At 43.0% G+C, this 18,415-nt stretch overlaps 1 long non-coding RNA gene across 1 annotated transcript; it reads left to right on the top strand.

Moving 5' to 3' along the window:
• Positions 1-8,662: 8,662 nt before the first annotated feature.
• LOC123334252 lies at positions 8,663-9,563 on the top strand. Its single transcript, XR_006552083.1, has 2 exons — positions 8,663-8,779; positions 9,469-9,563. It is a non-coding gene; the product is annotated as an uncharacterized LOC123334252 (long non-coding RNA).
• Positions 9,564-18,415: the final 8,852 nt, after the last annotated feature.

Genomic DNA, 18,415 nt, shown 5'->3' with positions numbered 1-18,415 from the left:
CAAAAAGCTGTGCATAATTGATGTATACGGCTTGAAAAATTTGGAGAGAAGTGTACACCTGTGAAATCATCACCACAATCTATGCCATAAACACATCCATCACCTCCTAAAATTTCCTTCTGTCCTCTATTTATTTGTCTTCTGTGTAGGCAGTGAGAATGCTTTACCTAAAGTCTAGTGTGTATTGAGCAGCATAGCTCTAGAAGAAATCTGCCGATGGGCCATGTACATTGCTTTTTTCTAGTAAATTTCATTTTCACCCTTAAGGTAAAAAGGAGTCACAGCAACATTTCAAAACAGAATAATTACTTAGGAGAAACTTTATATGCAAATTTGGAAGGAAAGTAATTTCACCTTTCATATAGGTCTAAAGAAATGTAACTTTATGTTGTTAAAAAATATATGATCATCTGACTTCCTTGCTTCCTTTTTTCTTTTAAAATATTTAATCAGATGACTGTTTGGCTGGGCGGGGAGAAGAGTGCTTTCTTTCAATTGTTTCCACTTTTTTCTGCCATTTGTGTTTCTCTTTTATATTCAGTGTTTCAAATATGGTTTGTATTTAATCCGGACAGTTTTTAACATGCATTCACTTTCCATGACCCTCTTAGAGAAGGTAACAGAAAAGAAGCCTGTTGAACAAACATAGCCATAAAATTTATCTTTGGAAATGATCTGACAGTGGAAACTGCCAAACAATTAGGTCACCTACAAACCAATAAGTAAAAGGATAGCCATCTCAATAGGAAATTGAGTAGATGGCATTAATGAGCCATTCCCTAGGGCTCGCATACAAATAGCCAATTAAACATGTAAAACAGCACTCAACCTTACCAGTATTCAAGCAAGTTTCCATGAAAATGAGGTTCCCAATTTTCAACAACCAAACTAGTGAAGTTTTATTTTGAAGACTGTATACCACTGAGGATATAGATAAACAATTGGTCTCTTAACCATCTTAGGAATATGAATTGGTACATTCTTTCTGGAAGCCAGTTTTGCAGTATTTTAGCCAAAGACTTAAAAAGTTTAAGCCTTGTCAGCCAGCTATCCCATTTCTGGGAATTTGCCATAAGGCAGGAATTGGGGTTTCTTGCAGAGATATATGTACAAGGCCGTCTATGTCTGTACTACATGCAATAGTGAAAAAAAGCAACCTAACTGTAGTTGGTTTTATTAACTAAATCATGATAGACTTATTAACTAAATCATGATACATCTACATAAAACTGGACACTACATAGCCATTAAATGCCACGTCCTGTATGGATACTCATCTGCATGGAGGAAATGTCTGTGATTTATTTTTAATGGAAAAAATATCAACTCTTTATTAAAATGGAAGATTTACATTGAATATAAAAGATTGTGTAACTAGAAAAAATACTTGACAGATATTCACCAAAATGTTAGCATATCGCTTAGTAGTGTGATTATGTGTGGTCTTTGTATTTTTCTGTTTCTCTATATTTTATAATCTTCTACAATGAAAGTATATAGCATTTAAGTAGAAAAACATTTTTTAGGTAAAGTTGTTAATTAGGTGGGTAGAGTTCAATTGACAGAAGCAATTGAAAGAATGTAATTGCCACACTCCTGCTTTGCTAGATAAAATAATTTAAGTGCTGGCAGGCATGTACTAGTCTAGATTTGTGCATAGTAGAGATTTTAAAGAGGCTGAGTGACTTTGGAGTCCTTTCCAGAGGCTCTTCCCTGCTGTTGGTAGCAGCAGCAGTGCTTTGATTAATCAAGGTAAAATGTTTGCAACCAGAGATAATTATGAACATGAGATGATCCTGCAGCCAAATAGGTGGTTGGTTTATAAAAAGAAGGGATTTTTCCATTGTTGCATGCATGCTAAGTTGCTTCAGTCATGTCTGACTCTGTGTAACTCTATGGACCGTAGTGTAAGGCAAGTGCAGACAGAAAAAGAGAGAGGCGGGCAGTCAGGCAAGAAAAGGGAAATTTATTAGAGGGAAAAGAGAGGATGACTGGCTCTTAAGGAGAACCAGCACCCTCCCTTTTTGACAGGGTCTTTACTATACCCCATCAATGAAAAATTCTCTGAAGGGATGCTTAATTTTTAGCCTGTCATTGAGTGCTTGGTCACATGGCCGGAGGTCTGGAATCTGGTGGTCTCGAAGCTTTGAGAAGATAGGCATCAGTGAGAAAACAGAATGTCATTTGGGCAATTTGGTCAGCTTCAAGGATCACTGTGATTTTATTCTTTGCTTGTGAGGTTAACATGATAGCCATCTTAACAATGAGACCCCATGTGGGCCCTTTCATGTAGCCAGCTAGGCTCCTCTGTCCATGGGATTCTCCAGGCAAGAATACTGGAACGGGTTCCCCTCCTCCAGGAAATCTTCGCAATCCAGAGATAGAACCCACATCTCTTATGTGTACCTGCATTATCAGGCAGGTTCTTTACTACTAGAGCCACCTGGGAAGCCCCTACCCCCTTGTTAGGTTCTTCCTAAAATTTTAACCCAGGCACATCTGGAAAAGAAGAGAGTGTAAAAGAAAGCTTTAACCAAATAACCAGAAACTTCAGTTAATCAGAAATTCATCCGCCTTTGGTTTTTAGGAGAAAATGGAAAATCACACAAAAATAGCGACTATTAATCCTCAAATAGTCGATTGAGGATTACTCATAACCAACTTTCAATACATTTCTCAAGGATTTATCGATTCAGACTAGTCTGCAGACTTCCCGCATCAGTATTTGTCATTCTATCCAATGAAAACAATTCCTAATGGTGAATTTGGAATTCCAGAAGTATTTTCATTATCAACCAAAACAGACTCAAAAATGTTCAATACACTCTACTTACTGCTCAGAAGGAAGTGAAAAAAGGAAGGTAGGAAGAAAGGAAAGGAGGGAGAGAGGAGGGGAGGGAGGGAGGAGTGGAGACCATATAGACTGGGAAGATTGGATTTCATCCAAAGAACGACATATTCTTTGGTCAGATGCTTAAGAGTGGAAGGAAGAAAAAATAATCTTCTATTTCTAAAGTGTTGTGGGTGGGTAATGGGGTTTGAGCTTAAAAGCAGAAATGAATGATAGTTGACCAGCAAATGATGGCAACTATGGGTCTCAGCACATTATTCTGTTGAGTTACTATTATGTGACCAAGGCTGGGTGGGACAGGACTGGGTTATACATGAGTCTCAGTGTATAAGAAAAGACAAGGACAGTATCAGAGTTGAAGAAACATATCTGCTTATAATAAGTACATTTTAGATAATTTCATTCAGTAGATGCTATGGCAGAGGTAGTGTACAATGAATGAGCAATTTCACATTTTTGAGAGACCAACACAATAATCTAAGCAGTGTTCATTCAGAAACTGCTAGATTCTTGACTCCTAAGAATACCTGGAACCAGTTCTTTTTTTTTTAATCAAACCAGTTGATGTTCACGCATTTCGTGCATGCACCCCTAACATGAGGCAAAAAAAAAAAAAATCTTCCTCTGTAGAACTGGCTTTCACTCACCTTCCTTGGGTCCGGGTCTCAGATGCTATGGTCTCTGACACCCTACTTTGAGCTGGATGTTCCCTGATCATTGGTGCTTGCCTGAAGGAGACGGCTAATCTGAAATTCCTGTTGTGTATATCCCAGGATTTTGACCCCAGCTAGTTCCTGGAAACTTGACTTCCTGCTCAGCCTTCCCCTAATTCCATGTTCCACTAGCTGCCATGCCCAGTTGCTGCGTGTGTCTGGGTGAGGCAGTCACACTTCAGAATTGGTACCTGTATTGATGCTGCAAGTATCTCAACCAGAGGTATAGACCTGCCTTCACATTCGTGCTTCATGGGTGGAGAGGAGGATAAAGGGACAATGCTTATCAGGCTGCTGGCAGGTAATAAATGACATGGCTTCTCACAATTGAATGCCTTTCTCCCTTCCTCTTTTCCTAACTTATCTGTGGCTATAGATACCTTGGAGTGTATAATACACATGTAACTTCCATGAATGTCAGAACTTGCATCCCCCTAAATCTGGCACTTAGCACATAGTTGATGTTCAATAAGTATTTGTTGAACGAATGAACGTGAATAATGTATGTGATCACTCTTACCTTATATGGCTTCCTCAACACTGACCACTTGGCATGAATTTCCAAACCCTGCCCCCAATGATGTTTACCTTTGCCTGAGGAAATGACTAATATCCGCTCTCGGATGAATTAGTTACTCACTGTAAGGGCTGTTCACCAGAAGTCAGTCCTCTTAAGCAAGGCTGTTGTCTGATGGACCACTCTGCTTCTGCTTAGTGCCCTGTCTGTATAAGAAGACAGGCTGCATTCTGTGCAGTCTTGTAGCCCAATTCCAGCAGAGCATTTCAGTCAGGCAAAGTGAGGGCAGGGAGCTGCTGGTGTCCTGTCTGTTCTTGCTCCATGCCCAGATTCCTGTCTGAAAATGAGAAGACCCCCGACCTCACGGCCAATTTATCCATCAGACAGAGAGGGCCTAAGGTCCATGAAACTTTTTAGAGACCCACAGCAAATGCTTTCATTTTCTCTTAAAATCAGAAGAAAAGGAATATAATAATGCATATGTAATAATGATTCCAGCCTGCATTATACTTATTTTCATACCAACACAATCATAAAATAACATTCTTAATTTTTTTTTAATGGAGGAAGGAGTCCATGAAAATCATAGTGCCGAGCAGAAAAGCAGACTTGCCAAGCCCTGCGCTGCCCCGGGAGGGCTGGTCCCTCAGGCACCTTCCCAAAGAGAAGCCTGCTTTTCTGTAGGAAGGCAAAGAGGGCTTCAGAACCGCCCCGGCATCTTAAATAAGGCACATCCCAGTCCAGTATACCCTCTTCCCCTCACTCCTCGGCCCGAAATATGGGGAAAAGCTGCATGATCTCACTCTTCTAAAGAAGACAAACCTGGAAGTGACTCCATCCCCTGATGCTCAAGCAGAGAAAGCTCATCGATGACGTCACCTCCTTTTCCCTCAAAAGCCAAGCTTAAGCATGACCTTCCCTCAAACCCGGCAGGAAAGATCAGGCATGATGTCAGCCAACCCCCACCCCACTCCTCTCTCCCCACCCAGCTGGCCAATGACTCGTTTTCACCCCGAGGTCGGAAGAAGGCATCTCAGAAGTGACTCTGCCTAGAGGTGTGGGTGTCTGGCTGGCCGCTGCTTCCTCTCAGTCCCAGGCAGGCCCGTCTGCCTAGAAGGCAGCCAGGAGTCAGTGAGGAGTCACACGAACCATGACTCAGCACGTGGCAGCAGACAGAAATTCGTTCAGGGCTCAACATCCAATAAGGAGTTTTCATGCAAGTCTGGAGGGCGAGATGAGCCAGCTCACAATGAGAAACTGAAAAGCAAAAGGGAAACCCAGGACTGAGAAATTCCTAGAGGGGAAAAAAAAACACACAACCTTGGCCGGGAGAAGGTTGCTTGAATTGACAGGGATATGAGGCAAGGGCGACCTCGGACCTACATCAGCTCACGGCTCTGCCAGCACTCAGGAAGCCAGCCGTCTCTCTGTCCAGTTTGCTGTATGCCCTTCTGATCTCCTCTGCAGGTGCTGGGTCCTCCTTGCAAAGAAGGACCAGCCCCAAGAAGGACAGGACAGCCTAAGTGTGCATCAGGGTCTCAGCACCCAGGGAGCAATAGTGTTTGAGTCTGCAGCCCAGATTTAACACATGAAGAGGGAACAGGACAGGAAGAAAATAAAAGATTGTAAATAAAAGATGGAATGTCCATCGTGGGGGAGGCTGGTGGGTGGGAATGGGGAGGGGGGCATGAATTTTCTGTACTTTCCACTCAATTTGCTGTGAACCTAAAACTTCTCTAAAAATAAAGTCTATTTTTTTTAATTGACTGAGTTTGTTTTTTGTTTTTTTTTTTTTTAATCTGTTCTGTGGCCATGGAATCCCAGGTAGCATCACGCAGAGAGGTCCATTCTAGCTCAAGAGGGAGACCAGCAAGCAAGCTGACTAAGCCATCCTGACTATAGGAGCCACAAACAATGGAACTTTCCCTTTCTCACACTTTGGGCATAGCCCCTGCTGACATAATTCCTTAACTGTGTACAATAATTTTGCTTTCTAGAGCGAGGAAGAAAGTTATAGCAAATGCTTCTGGAAGAGATAGACTCTGGTATAAGAATAGCTAGTAGATCTATTCTTGAGAAAAAGTTTTTATATTCTAAGCCTCGGTTTCTTCACCTGTGAAATGAGGATAACAGCATTATCTGTCTTCAGAGATGCCGTGTGGACCTCCTTTCAGGTCTGCCACCCACCCTATTTACAGTAGCCACCCCCTCCCTCCTCAGCGCTCACCAGCACTTCCTAGCACCCTACTTCATTTTACTTTTCTACAATGCCTGTATTTATTTATTTTACAATGCATTTATCATTATCTTCATATCATTTGTTTTACCCTTTAAATTCTCTTTATCTCCCTTTGAGATGTCAATTCCACAAAGGAAGGGATTTTTGTCTGCTTTATTCCGTATCCCCAGCACCTGGCACATTTTCTAATATGTATTAAGTTCTATATAAATGTAAGTTCTATATAAATATTTATTGGATAATATTCAATTTATGTGAAGTGCTCAGCAAAATGCCCTGCATATGCCCTGTGTGTAATACACATTAACTATCTTTATTATATTTTCCATGTTGCAAAACAGTAAAGACTGATGAAGAGAGGAGATAAAGGGATGCAGATAAAAGAGAATTAGTGAGGATTCGCGGACATAAAAACAGACTTCCTGAATGGTACAGTTTTGCTTTGGGTTAGGTCTACAGATGTCAGTATGTGAATGGCTCCAGGCCTGGCCCCCTAAACAGCACAAAGTGCCCACCATATAATGATGATTGATTGTGTCTATCTCAGAGAGCTTAGAAAACAATATATGTGTGCTCTTTAGCCAACTAGTTCATCTTTTTTTGATTCTTGGAGCAGAATCTGCTCTGGGCCAGTTGGACATTTCACTACAATTTTCATCACAAGCATTACATACTTTCAGTATTTCATTTGATGCTTAAAAGGAAATATGAAGACTTGTTCAAAACCAGCTCATTATCTGTCCCACAATAGCACCATTAGGAGTGTGCTGGGCTGTAAGTACCAAAGCAGAAGCACAAAGTGACATCAAAGCAGAAGGCTGGAGGTGCTAAAGCAGCTGGATCTGAGCCATGACACAGGAGAGAAAGAAGCATCCTCAATAGATACCAAGCTATCAGGGCATCCTGACCCGGCACATTTCTGTTCTATGAGCCCACAGACTGTATGTGGCCAAAATCAGTGAACAGCCTGCCTCCCATCTTGTTGGAAAGTTGGTTCTTTCAAAATGTGTTTCTATCGCCTCACTTTGTAAAACACACACACACAAACCACAAATCCTCTTCTATCAAGCTCAATTTTCTCATTGAAATACTCTGCTGATCTTCAAAGAGAAAAGGAGGAACTCTTCAAAATTATGATGAAGGTACCATTGTCCCAATGCTTTAGGAGAACTTTGCTCCTCTAAGCTCCCACCTTCCTCACATGGAGGTGCACTCAGACCCCAGACAGGAGGGCCAGGAGCTGAGCTCCTCTAGGGGTCAATATGCGAAGTCTAGGCACACCACCCTGCCTCGGCTGTCCCAAAGAAAAAAAGCATGGGAGACAGCTACAAGCAGGTGATGCAAGGGGCGAAGCTACACTTCCAGTGCGAACATTCCCAGTCGTACACTTTGTGCAAACTGTAAAAAGTTGCCTCTTCCAGGCCCTTGGATTGAAAACATTTTTTATTCCTCAAGGTTGGAGCACTTGTGAGAGAAGTAGGGCTATATTTCTCCTTGGTTGGACATCTTTGTGCAGGACAGAAACTGCAAAAGTGCACTTGGTGGTTGGCTATGTGAGAAGGTCATGAAAAGCAAAATGCCTGACCCCTATTGTATACACCCGAAGGATGAGATCCTTTTCCTTTGCAGCTGGAGTTTAATCTGTGGTTGGATCTCCTCTGCTGCTGCTGCTGCTAAGTCACTTCAGTCGTGTCCAATTTTGTGCGACCCCATAGACGGCAGCCCACCAGGCTCCCCCGTCCCTGGGATTCTCCGGGCAAGAACACTGGAGTGGGTTGCCATTTCCTTCTCCAATGCATGAAAGTGAAAAGTGAAAGTGAAGACGCTCAGTCATGTCTGACTCTTAGTGACCCCCATGGACTACAGCCTACCAGGCTCCTCCGTCCCTGGGATTTTCCAGGCAAAAGTACTGGAGTGGGGTGCCATTGCCTTCTCCAGATCTTCTCTAGAACATGCTAACCTCCCAGTCTTTCTCCTCATTCTACCAATAGCACCAGCCCTGCTCGAAGCCTATGGCATCGATACTTAATGTAGGCTGAATATTCGGAGAAGGGCGATGTGATGTCATGGCAGGGCCATGGAAGCAGCTGACCTGGCAGGGTGGCTTGATAGTGTCAACTTGGTGAGGATGAACTGCCTTTCCCAGAGTTCCCTCCCCTGCACGTGTCCCATTAGAGTGGCCACAGCAGATATTCTTGCAGGAGATTTGAAGGGGAGAAGCAAAGCAGTGGTCATTTTGTAGCTCACACATGTTGCCACTAATCTTCTAGGTCGCCTCATTGGCCCCAAGCAGGTGTCTTTTATTGCTGTTCTTGCCTCCCCAGAGCTCTCCAGTGAGATAGCAGCCGCAGCTGCCACCCCACCTCCATGACCGCATTCCAAACTTCGAGCTAAGATCGCTTGCATTCTTAGCTGACAGCTAAATAAAAGGACCCCGTTCCTCTCAGCTGACCTCCCAGGTAAAATGCCAGCGCTTTCTCAGGGGCTGTGAGAGGTAGGACTTTAGTGCAAAGAAAGGTTGGGAGCAGAGTTGGTAGGCACCAGCCCAGACTGGTTAGGGAAGGGTTTTGGGGTGGTTTCCTCCAAACCCCACCATGACTGGCATTACATACTCTATTTGGATTCACAATAAAGGTGATTATTTATGATCTTATTAGCAGAGACTATAAATACCTCAAAGAAGGCTTCCAGCATTTAAATTCTTTTCCAGTCTTAGGAACATGCTGGAATAGTGAGCAATTCTGACAAGGAGGTCTCTCACCCCTCCCTGCCATTTATTTTACCCTCTGCTCTGTCTGTACCCTCCACTCCTGACGTCAATTTCTACAACCTTCCTCCCCCCACTCTTTTCTTTTCATCTTGCTGTGTTGTCACTCTGTCCTCCATCTATCTTGCCAAGAATGAACAAAGGGGTATAAGCTATCCTAGGACAACTTGACATAGAAAATATGTCTTTTCAAAGTCCCAGAATGTCATGATGAACTCATTGAGAAACCATATGATAGACTGTATTGGCTTTTCCAAAGCCAGTCTCTGGAAAAAAGTGTTGAATACTTGACTCATTCACTGACAACTTGGGACAGTCCAATAGGGAGGAAGAAAGGAGAAAGAAAAAAGGAGTAAATAAATGGTTTCTTTTTATCTATAGGTATCTGATTCAGGTGCCAAGGCTCATGAATCTTGGAATACAGTCAGTTACAGTCATGGATGATTCTCCAAAGAAGAGGCCAAACACTGCCAAAACAAAAAGCAAATCTAAACCATCACATTCCTACTGTAATGGATGCTGAGAAATGGATGCAGTAGAACCACCCAAAAGTTTCCTGGTACTTGCTGCTGTCATTGCAAAATACTGGCTCCTTCAAAGTATCATCTCTTGCCCCTGCCAGAAAAAGCCAGTCTTTAAGAGAAACTAAATCCAAGGTCACTTACTTCCACATAAAGAGAATATTTTGTCAGCTGCCAAAATTCATTTTTCTAATGTACTCTTACCCAATAACTTAAGCCTGGTATGCTGGGCAGAGTCCAACTTGGGTAATTCCATCCTCCCAACCAAATTTCCCCAAGGACTTTGAACTAGACACGATATCATTCTTTACTTTCTTGGCTGTGCTCTTATTAATCAAACTGATGCTTTTTACTTCTGAGTGACAGGGATATGGAAATGGAATTTCTGAAAAGGGATTATTCTTAAGAATTTAGTAATGAGAGGTTCCATTATATGAATTCAGTCAAGTTCTTTGGAAGTCAAGTCTGAACTCATTTATTCAACAAATAATTATTAAAGTATATGCCAAGTACTGTTCTCAGCATTGCTGATGCAACAAGGCACAAGAAAAGGTTTCTGCCTTCAAGAAATAAATATTAGAATAAGTATATGAGATGAGGTTGAAGTGAGAGGCAAGAATCAGACCGTTTAAGCATGATCTAGAATTTGGATATTATTATAAAGACGTTTGGAGAGTATTGGTGGAGCGATGTGATCATATTTGTTTGTTTGTTTGAAATCAGATCACCGTGAAGGGGAAGAGCCATTACACAGGATCTGTGGGTCAGGGTCCTAGTCTACTGCTATTTTTCACTGGAATTGATTTATTTGGGGGTCAACACAACCATGTCCCTACTCTTCTCCCTGCAAACTTTTCAAACAGCATTGAATCTTGTTATGCTCAGAGGGCTGAAAGGCCAAAGTTTGGCCACATGGGCCATCAGCAGTGGATTGTTCTATGATGAATGTGGGTTCCCTCTTCCTCTCTACATCTGGCTGTACTTCACAGGCTGCCTTTGTTCATATGGGACCCCAGACAAAAGAAGGTAAATGAAGAAACATCAGCTCGTCTCCTCTGCTCCAAAAGCTGCCTGTGCTCCGCCGCAGGTAGTTCAAAGACAAAATCAAGGAGAAGCGTCTATACTTATAAGTGGCTTATTGAATGGTGGCATTCTTAGATAAGCACTACCATTGAAAAGAATCATTTTAAACTTTCTATTTGTCGCCCACCCTGTGAACAGTGACAAATATAATTGAGAAAGTCGTAGAATCTGGGCATAGAAGGGAACATTAGTGGCCATCAAGTCCAACCTTCCACCCTGTGCAGATGCTTCTATGCAACTGACAGGGAGTCCTGCAGTGTTCTTCTTCCCTCCTATGTCAGATGGGGGCCAGACAATGGCAATTTCACTATACACCATTCTGTTGGTTTGGGAAGGTCATTTGTGATGGTACCTACTGACTTATGGTCTGAAGGGCCAAAGGACAGATAGAGAAAGTCACAACCTGAAAAGGGAACACCAAATAAACTTGCTAATCTCAGGAACAAAAGAGAGAATAAAGGGCATAGAGCCACACGAGCAGATACACGGGATGCTGGTGGAGGAGAAATAAAAAGTAGGTGAATTGGAGGTGAGCAGGTCTAGAGAAATTCCCAAGGGTTTGTGTGAGTGCTTATGATGGGAATTTTAATACAATTCTCACACACATTTGTACGATTGTGCCAAGTACTTTCAGAGAGGCTGGAGGAGAATCTGTATCATACTTCTGCTAAATGGTCACTGCCTCACCTGGAAGCCATTTCACCATTAAGAAGTGGTCTTCCCTCTGACCCGACTTACAGAGCAAATCTAATACTTTTTCTTCAAGACAGTCCTTTGGATAATTAAAAAGAACTCCCATTGTTCCCTTTCATTACTTCCTGCTTTAGGCTACGCATCCCTAGATTCTTTCAGCTGTTTGGGGATAGCATAATTTCAAGTTGAAAAGGACTTCAGAAATTCAAGTCCAGATCTCTCCTTTACTCAGTCACTCAGTGGTATCTGACTCTTTGCAACCCCATGGCTCCTCTTGTCCATGGAATTTTCCAGGGAAGAATACTGGAGTGGGTTGTCATTTCCTACTCCAGGAGATCTTCCTGACCCAGAGTTCAAACCCGCATCTCTTGTGTTCCCTGCATTGGCAGGTGGATTATTTACCACTGGTGCCACCTGAAAAACCCTATATTAATATATATACATATACATATAAAATATAAATGCATATTACATATACATATAAAATATACATACAACAAAATATTGTTGTTCTGTCGCTTTGCAACCCCATGGACTGTGACACACCAGGTCTCCCTCTCCCTCACTATCTCCCAGAGCTTGCCCAACTTCACGTCCATTGAGTCAGTGATGCTATCCAAACATCTCATCCTCTTCCACCCTCTTCTCTTTTTTCCTTCACTATTTCCCAGCATCAGGGTCTTTTCCAATAAGTCAGCTGCTCGCATCAATAGAGTATTATTCAGCCATAAAAAAGAATGAAATAATGCCATTTACAGAATGGAGCTAGAGATTATCAGACTAAGTAAGTCAGAAAGAGAAGGATGCATACCATATGATATCACTTACATGTAGAACCTAAAATATGACACAAATGAACCTACCTATGAAACAAAAGCAGACTCACAGACATAGAGAACAGGCATGTGGTTGCCAAAGGAGAGTAGGGGAGGAGGAGGGATGCAGTGGGAGGCTGGCATCAGCAGATGCAGACTATTATACATAGAATGGATAAACAAGGTACTACTATAAAGCACAAGAAACCATATTTAGTATTTGTGATAAACTGCAGTGGGAAAGAATATGAAACAGAATGTGTATATATGTATAAGAGAGTAACTTTTCTGTGCAGCAGAAATTAACACAACACTGTAAATCAATTATACTTAAAAAAAAAAAAAAACTCCCCTTTTTGTTTTCAGCTCTTCTCCTCAAAGATGACCTACAGTGATTTTTTTCATTTTCCAGGGTTGTCATTACTTTAGTGCAGGGATCTACAAACTACAGCCCAGCCTAAATCTGGCTAGCTGCCTGCTTTTATAAATAAAGTCTCATTAGAGCACAACCACACCTATTCATTTCCAAATTATCAGTGGCTGCTTTCACACTACAAAAGCAGTCTTGAGTAACTGCAACCACGACCACATGGCCCACAAAGCCTAAAATATCACCTTTACAGAAAACAGTTTGCCAGCTCCTGGTCTAGGGTAAATTTCTGAACTCATCTGAGGCAGACTATGTGATTTCTTTCTGTCAGCTCATCTATATTTGGATATGCTTCCTCTTTAGCCATCTTTCTTCTGCCTTTACAATTTGATATATATTCTTTCTATTAAAGTACTCAAAACAAAATAGCTGCCTATTATCAACTGTTGACATATATCTTCTGCCCCAAGGAATGTCTCTTCCACATTTGGAACTTTTAATAGTAAAGATCATTTATTTAAGGCAGAAATCACTATTTTTCTCATTTTTAAATTACTCGTTTACATTTTATTTTCTTTCCAGTTTTATTGCAATACATGCCATAGAACATTGTAGAAGTTTAAGGCACCCAATGCAATAATTGGATATATGTCTATATAGTGAAATGACTACAGTAAGTTAAGTTACCATCCATCACCTCTTTACCATTTGTTCTCATTGCTCTACACCTATGTAACAAAGTTCACTGCATCACCTAAGGTTTTTTGGTAAGATGCCTTTCACTTTCAGCTTTGTTTTGCAGGTTAGATTCTTGATTATTTATTCCTCTCCCAACAACCCTTTAAGATATGAACTTACCAAAGAGCTCTCTTTGCAGACACAATAATTTCTTCCTTCAGGATTACCTCCACTTTTGTTACCAGAATTCTTTCTGAACGTTACTTATCTATCCAGATCAGATCTCTTGATTATACTGTGAGTTTTTCTTTTTTTTTCCCCAGAAATTTTCAAATGTGATTTTGAGTTTTGAGAGCATGTCAAGGAGCCCAGATGTCCTTCCCAAGTATTTCAGATGATTCCTACTCCTCTTCTACTCTTTATCATCCAGTTCCCACCTGGTCAAGATTTTGGGTTGAATTATTTTCCCTCAAAAAGATGCGTTAAAACCTTAACCCCTAGCACCTCAGAATGTAACCTTTTTTTGGTGGGGAGTAGGGGGATAAGGTCTTTATAGAGGTAATCAATTTAAATTAAGGTCACAATCCATAATAACGGTATCTTTATCTCCAACAAAGAGGAGAAATTAGGACCCAGAGACAGACACACCATAGAGAGAACACGAAGAGAACTTGCAAGCGGAGATGGGGCAATGCATCGCAAGCCTGTAAACATCAGATTGTGAGCAGAGCCCCAGATCCAAGACAAAGGGATGGGACAGGGTCTTCCTCCAAGCCCTCAGGAAGAACCACAGCTGCCCACATCTTGATCTTAGACTTCTAGCCTCCAGAACCGCGAGACAACAAATTTCTATTGTGTAAGTCACCCTGTTTGTGGGTCTTTGTTACAGCAGCCCTAGCAAATGAATACAGTCAGAATCTGTCCAAAGACGTGCGAGTTTGTAGGCTGATTCCAGTGTGAATTCCACCTCATTTCCCCTGGCTTTGCTGACTTTAGCTCCTCCTGTCAGAGCCTGGGGTCAGCCCAGGAAAGAGCTGCAAACTTGAGGCCTGACCTCAAGATTTGTTCATCTCAGTAACTCCAAGGTGGAGTCTCAGGTCTGACTCTCATGAAGCCATAGAAGTGATTCTGAGGCATGAGTAGCAGGGAGGGCCTAACTCACTTTGTGATGTTTATTCTCCTACCTGGCTCCACGGCCTTAGCACAACACCCGAGAACGGACAGACTCACATCCGCTGCTAACCCCAGAGAGGATCTAGTGCTCCCACTGGGCTACTCGGCTGCCTGGTGTTCCCAGGTGCCCCTTCCTTAAACAGATCTAGGTAGGGGTCTGCTATTTCTTCACCCTTGCCAGTCCTTCTGGAAGACCCCTAACTCCAGACCCTGGTCTGGTGGCTGGGCCACTAAGCTCTGAGGACAGGTCTCCCAAATGAGTGTCCCAAATGATTCTTCTCAGTTCCCATGTGGGGAAACTGAGGTATGTTAAGGTTAAGAACCCTGTCCAGGATCACAAAGCTAAGCGATGCCCCTGGGACTTGAACTCATGTAGTCTGCCTCCAGGAGCTATACTTTTCTCCCACTTTTCCTGTAAAGGAAAACAGCTTGCCCACCATGCCAGGAAAGTTTGAAACAGATCCCCTATTATCCATCACTCTATCTACATGCTTCAAACAGATGGCTGCCAGTAAGTCCCTCTAGAGAAATCCTAGAATGCCCTTGGGGATACATCAGACAAAGGAGACAGTGTTGAGCACAGGCAGGGGTCAAGGGCTCCCAGCTGTGATTCTGTCCCACTAGTAGAGTCTTTCTCAGAAGAGAAGACAGACCAACAGATTACTAACATCAGCCATTTAAGAACACTTCCCCTGTCTAGTGAAGCGTCCAAGGTGCACTTAAAGGGTCTAGGTGGATGTGATTTCCCTCAGTCTCTCTGCCTTCACCTGCTATCTTCATTGCTCCAGTTTCTATTCTGCTTGACTTAACCACCTTCACAAGCCACAAAAATAATTTCCTGTTATTGGCCTACAGTTTTTTAGATGTTATCAAGCAGCCTCTATAACCACGTGTAGCTCAAGTCTTCGGCACAAAACACCTTGGCACAGCCCCACCACCCTTCCCCCACCTCTAACCATTCAAGATGGTCCTAACAGGCAGCCAGGTAAGGAAAATGATTCCTGGCTGGAGTTAAATAATAGAAAGCTTCTAGAAATCTAGATATGACACTGATGACTGAGAGATTTAAGACTAAGCATAAGACTGGGCGGGAAAGACTCTACTCCATTTTCTGGCATTTGAACTTGCCTGTGATGTAAGTGTTGTCTGCGTGTGTGTTCAGTCACTCAGTCGTGTCCAACTTTTGCAACCCTGTGGACTGTAGCCAGGCTCCTCTGTCCATGGGATTTCCCAGGCAAGAATACTGGAGTGGGTAACCATTCCTTTCTCCAGGACATCTTTCTGACCCGTGGAGCAAATTGGCATTTCTTGCATCTTCTTCATTGATAGGCAGATGCTTTACCACTGCACCACCTGAGAAGCCTTGTCTTGTCTAGCTTTTGATAAATGCTCCCTTAGTTGATAGTTTATACCTTCATACTAAAGGGATTATTAATCAGCACAACATGGCAGCTAACAGGTGAAATGATGGTAAAAAGGAAAGCCAATAATTGCCTCACTAAATGAAGAGATACAAATCTGAGAAACACAATCTGACACTGATTGAAAGTAAATTACCAGCTGATTAGATGGCTGTAAATACAGAGAGAGAAGCCTGCATTTTGTAAGGAAGAGGGAAATTATAGAGGGCACAGGAGGTGCTGAGCACAGACAGGGCTGTGCAAAGAGGAATAGGGACACCTCTGTCCCGCTGAGATTACAGAAGCAGAAAGAAAATTACAGGGAGTGCTCTGCAGATGGAGCCTTCGTGAAAGGGTGGCACTTGAACTCCCACTCTCTGAGCCCCACCTCCCTAGTGAGCCTGCAGGGGTTAAACTGTAGAACCCATATCCTGAGGAGGGGTCGTTGTTATTGCAACACAGGAAGTATCAAGGATCTCAGTTGAGAGGGGGAAATCTGTTTTAGCTTATACTCAATCTAAAAGCTTCTCCCTTCCTGCCAAAAAGTTAGGGACTTAACACCACTCTCAACCCTGCAGCCTACAGGGACAGAGTCCATGCAGACCTCAGTGGGAGAAGTGTGTGCTCAGTCTCTCAATCGTGTCTGACTCTGTGTGACTCCATGGGTTGTAGCCCACAAAGCTCCTCTGTTCATGGGATTTTCCAGGCAAGAACACTGGATGGGGTTGTCATTTCCTCCTCCAGGGTATCTTCCCGACTCAGAGATCGAACCCATGTCTCCAATGTCTCCTGCATTGGCAGACAAATTCTTTAACACTAGGGCCCCCTGGGAAGCCCCTCAGTGGGAAATGCTATCCCCCAAATAGCAGCTGGGCCAATTTCTACAGAGAGCAAAACTGAAAGAAGGAGCACCCGCGAACTGAGAACTCTCTATAATCAACAGAAGGAGTTTGGGGCAGGAAGGACAGAGTAATGTCACTATAAAACTTGGGACTCCTCTGTGCATCCCAACAGAGACCCTCTCTTTCTCTGGCAAGTCAGGTGAGAGTGTGATGTGCCTGTAAGGTGACTGGACAGAAATGGTGGGAGAGAAGGATGACCATGGTTTTTGCTGCAGTGAAGGAAGTGAGCGTAGCAAGGAAGACAAGTGATGGTTTAGTCCCATTGGGTGTTATTATTTCCATAGCCCCAAGCCCCGTCCCACAGCATCTGTATCCCAAGCAAGGCAGCTGTGTGCTCTCATGGTCCAAGGAGAAAGAACAAAGAAGACACATAGCTGCTTGTTTAGCTCAGCAACACTCCATCTTTGTTTCCTTTGGGTTCCTGCCCTCAGGCCCTGGACATGCCTTTCACCACAGGTAAACTCTTGGGGGAAAATGGGCACAATGACCACATCAGCTACAGTTTGCATTCAGAAGGAGCCATTGCAATAGAACATGGCAGAGGACATCTGAGAGGTTATGTAAGCAATACAGAATAAGCATTTGGGGGAAGGAGTGGGGAAAGAAGTCTCCTTTGAGTTCAGATGAAGTCATTTCTTTAGCCACATCTGAGGAAGGCTGTCGGGGTTTCCCAGATGGCTCAGTAGTAAAGAATCCACCTGCCAATGCAGGAGATGCAGTTTCGATCCTTGGGTCGGGAACATCCTCTGGAGGAGGAAACAGCAACCTGTTTCAGTATTTTTGCCAGGATAATCCTATGCACAAAGAAGCCTGGCAGGCTACAGTCTGTGGTGTCCCAAAGAGTCCCACTGAGCACACAGGCAAGCACCATGAAGGCTGTCATTAGTTCCCTAAGATGTAGGCACTTTAAGTTACAATGTACCTAATGCCACTGAAGCTTACTGTGTTGATATCACATTTAAATGTTAACTAGTCAATCTAATCACACTAGGACCACAACCTTGTCTAACTCAATAAAACTAAGCCATGCCTGTGGGGCAACCCAAGATGGGCAGGTCATGGTGGAGAGATCTGACAGAACGTGGTCCACTGGAGAAGGGAATGGCAAACCACTTCAGTATTCTTGCCTTGAGAACCCCATGAACAGTATGAAAAAGCAAAATGATAGGATACTGAAAGAGAAACTCCCCAGGTCAGTAGGTGCCCAATATGCTACTGGAGATCAGTGGAGAAATAACTCCAGAAAGAATGAAGGGATGGAGCCAAAGCAAAAAGAATACCCAGCTGTGGATGTGACTGGTGATAGAAGCAAGGTCCCATGCTGTAAAGAGCAATATTGCATAGGAACCTAGAATGCCAGGTCCATGAATCAAGGCAAATTGGAAGTGGTCAAACAAGAGATGGCAAGAGTGAATGTCGACTTTCTAGGAATCAGCGACCTGAAATGGACTGGAATGGGTGAATTTAACTCATATGACCATTATATCTACTACTGTGGGCAGGAATCCCTCAGAAGAAATGGAGTAGCCATCATGGTCAACAAGAGAGTCCGAAATGCAGTACTTGGACGCAATCTCAAAAACAACAGAATGATCTCTGTTCGTTTCCAAGGCAAACCATTCAATATCACAGTAATCCAAGTCTGTGCCCCAACCACTAACGCTGAAGAAGCTGAAGTTGAATGGTTCTATGA

The sequence above is a fragment of the Bubalus bubalis genome, chromosome 6 (assembly GCF_019923935.1).
Source record: "Bubalus bubalis isolate 160015118507 breed Murrah chromosome 6, NDDB_SH_1, whole genome shotgun sequence".
Classification (NCBI taxonomy): domain Eukaryota; kingdom Metazoa; phylum Chordata; class Mammalia; order Artiodactyla; family Bovidae; genus Bubalus; species Bubalus bubalis.
Note: the sequence above shows the minus strand (reverse complement) of the source record. Positions and strands in the feature narration are given on the sequence as shown.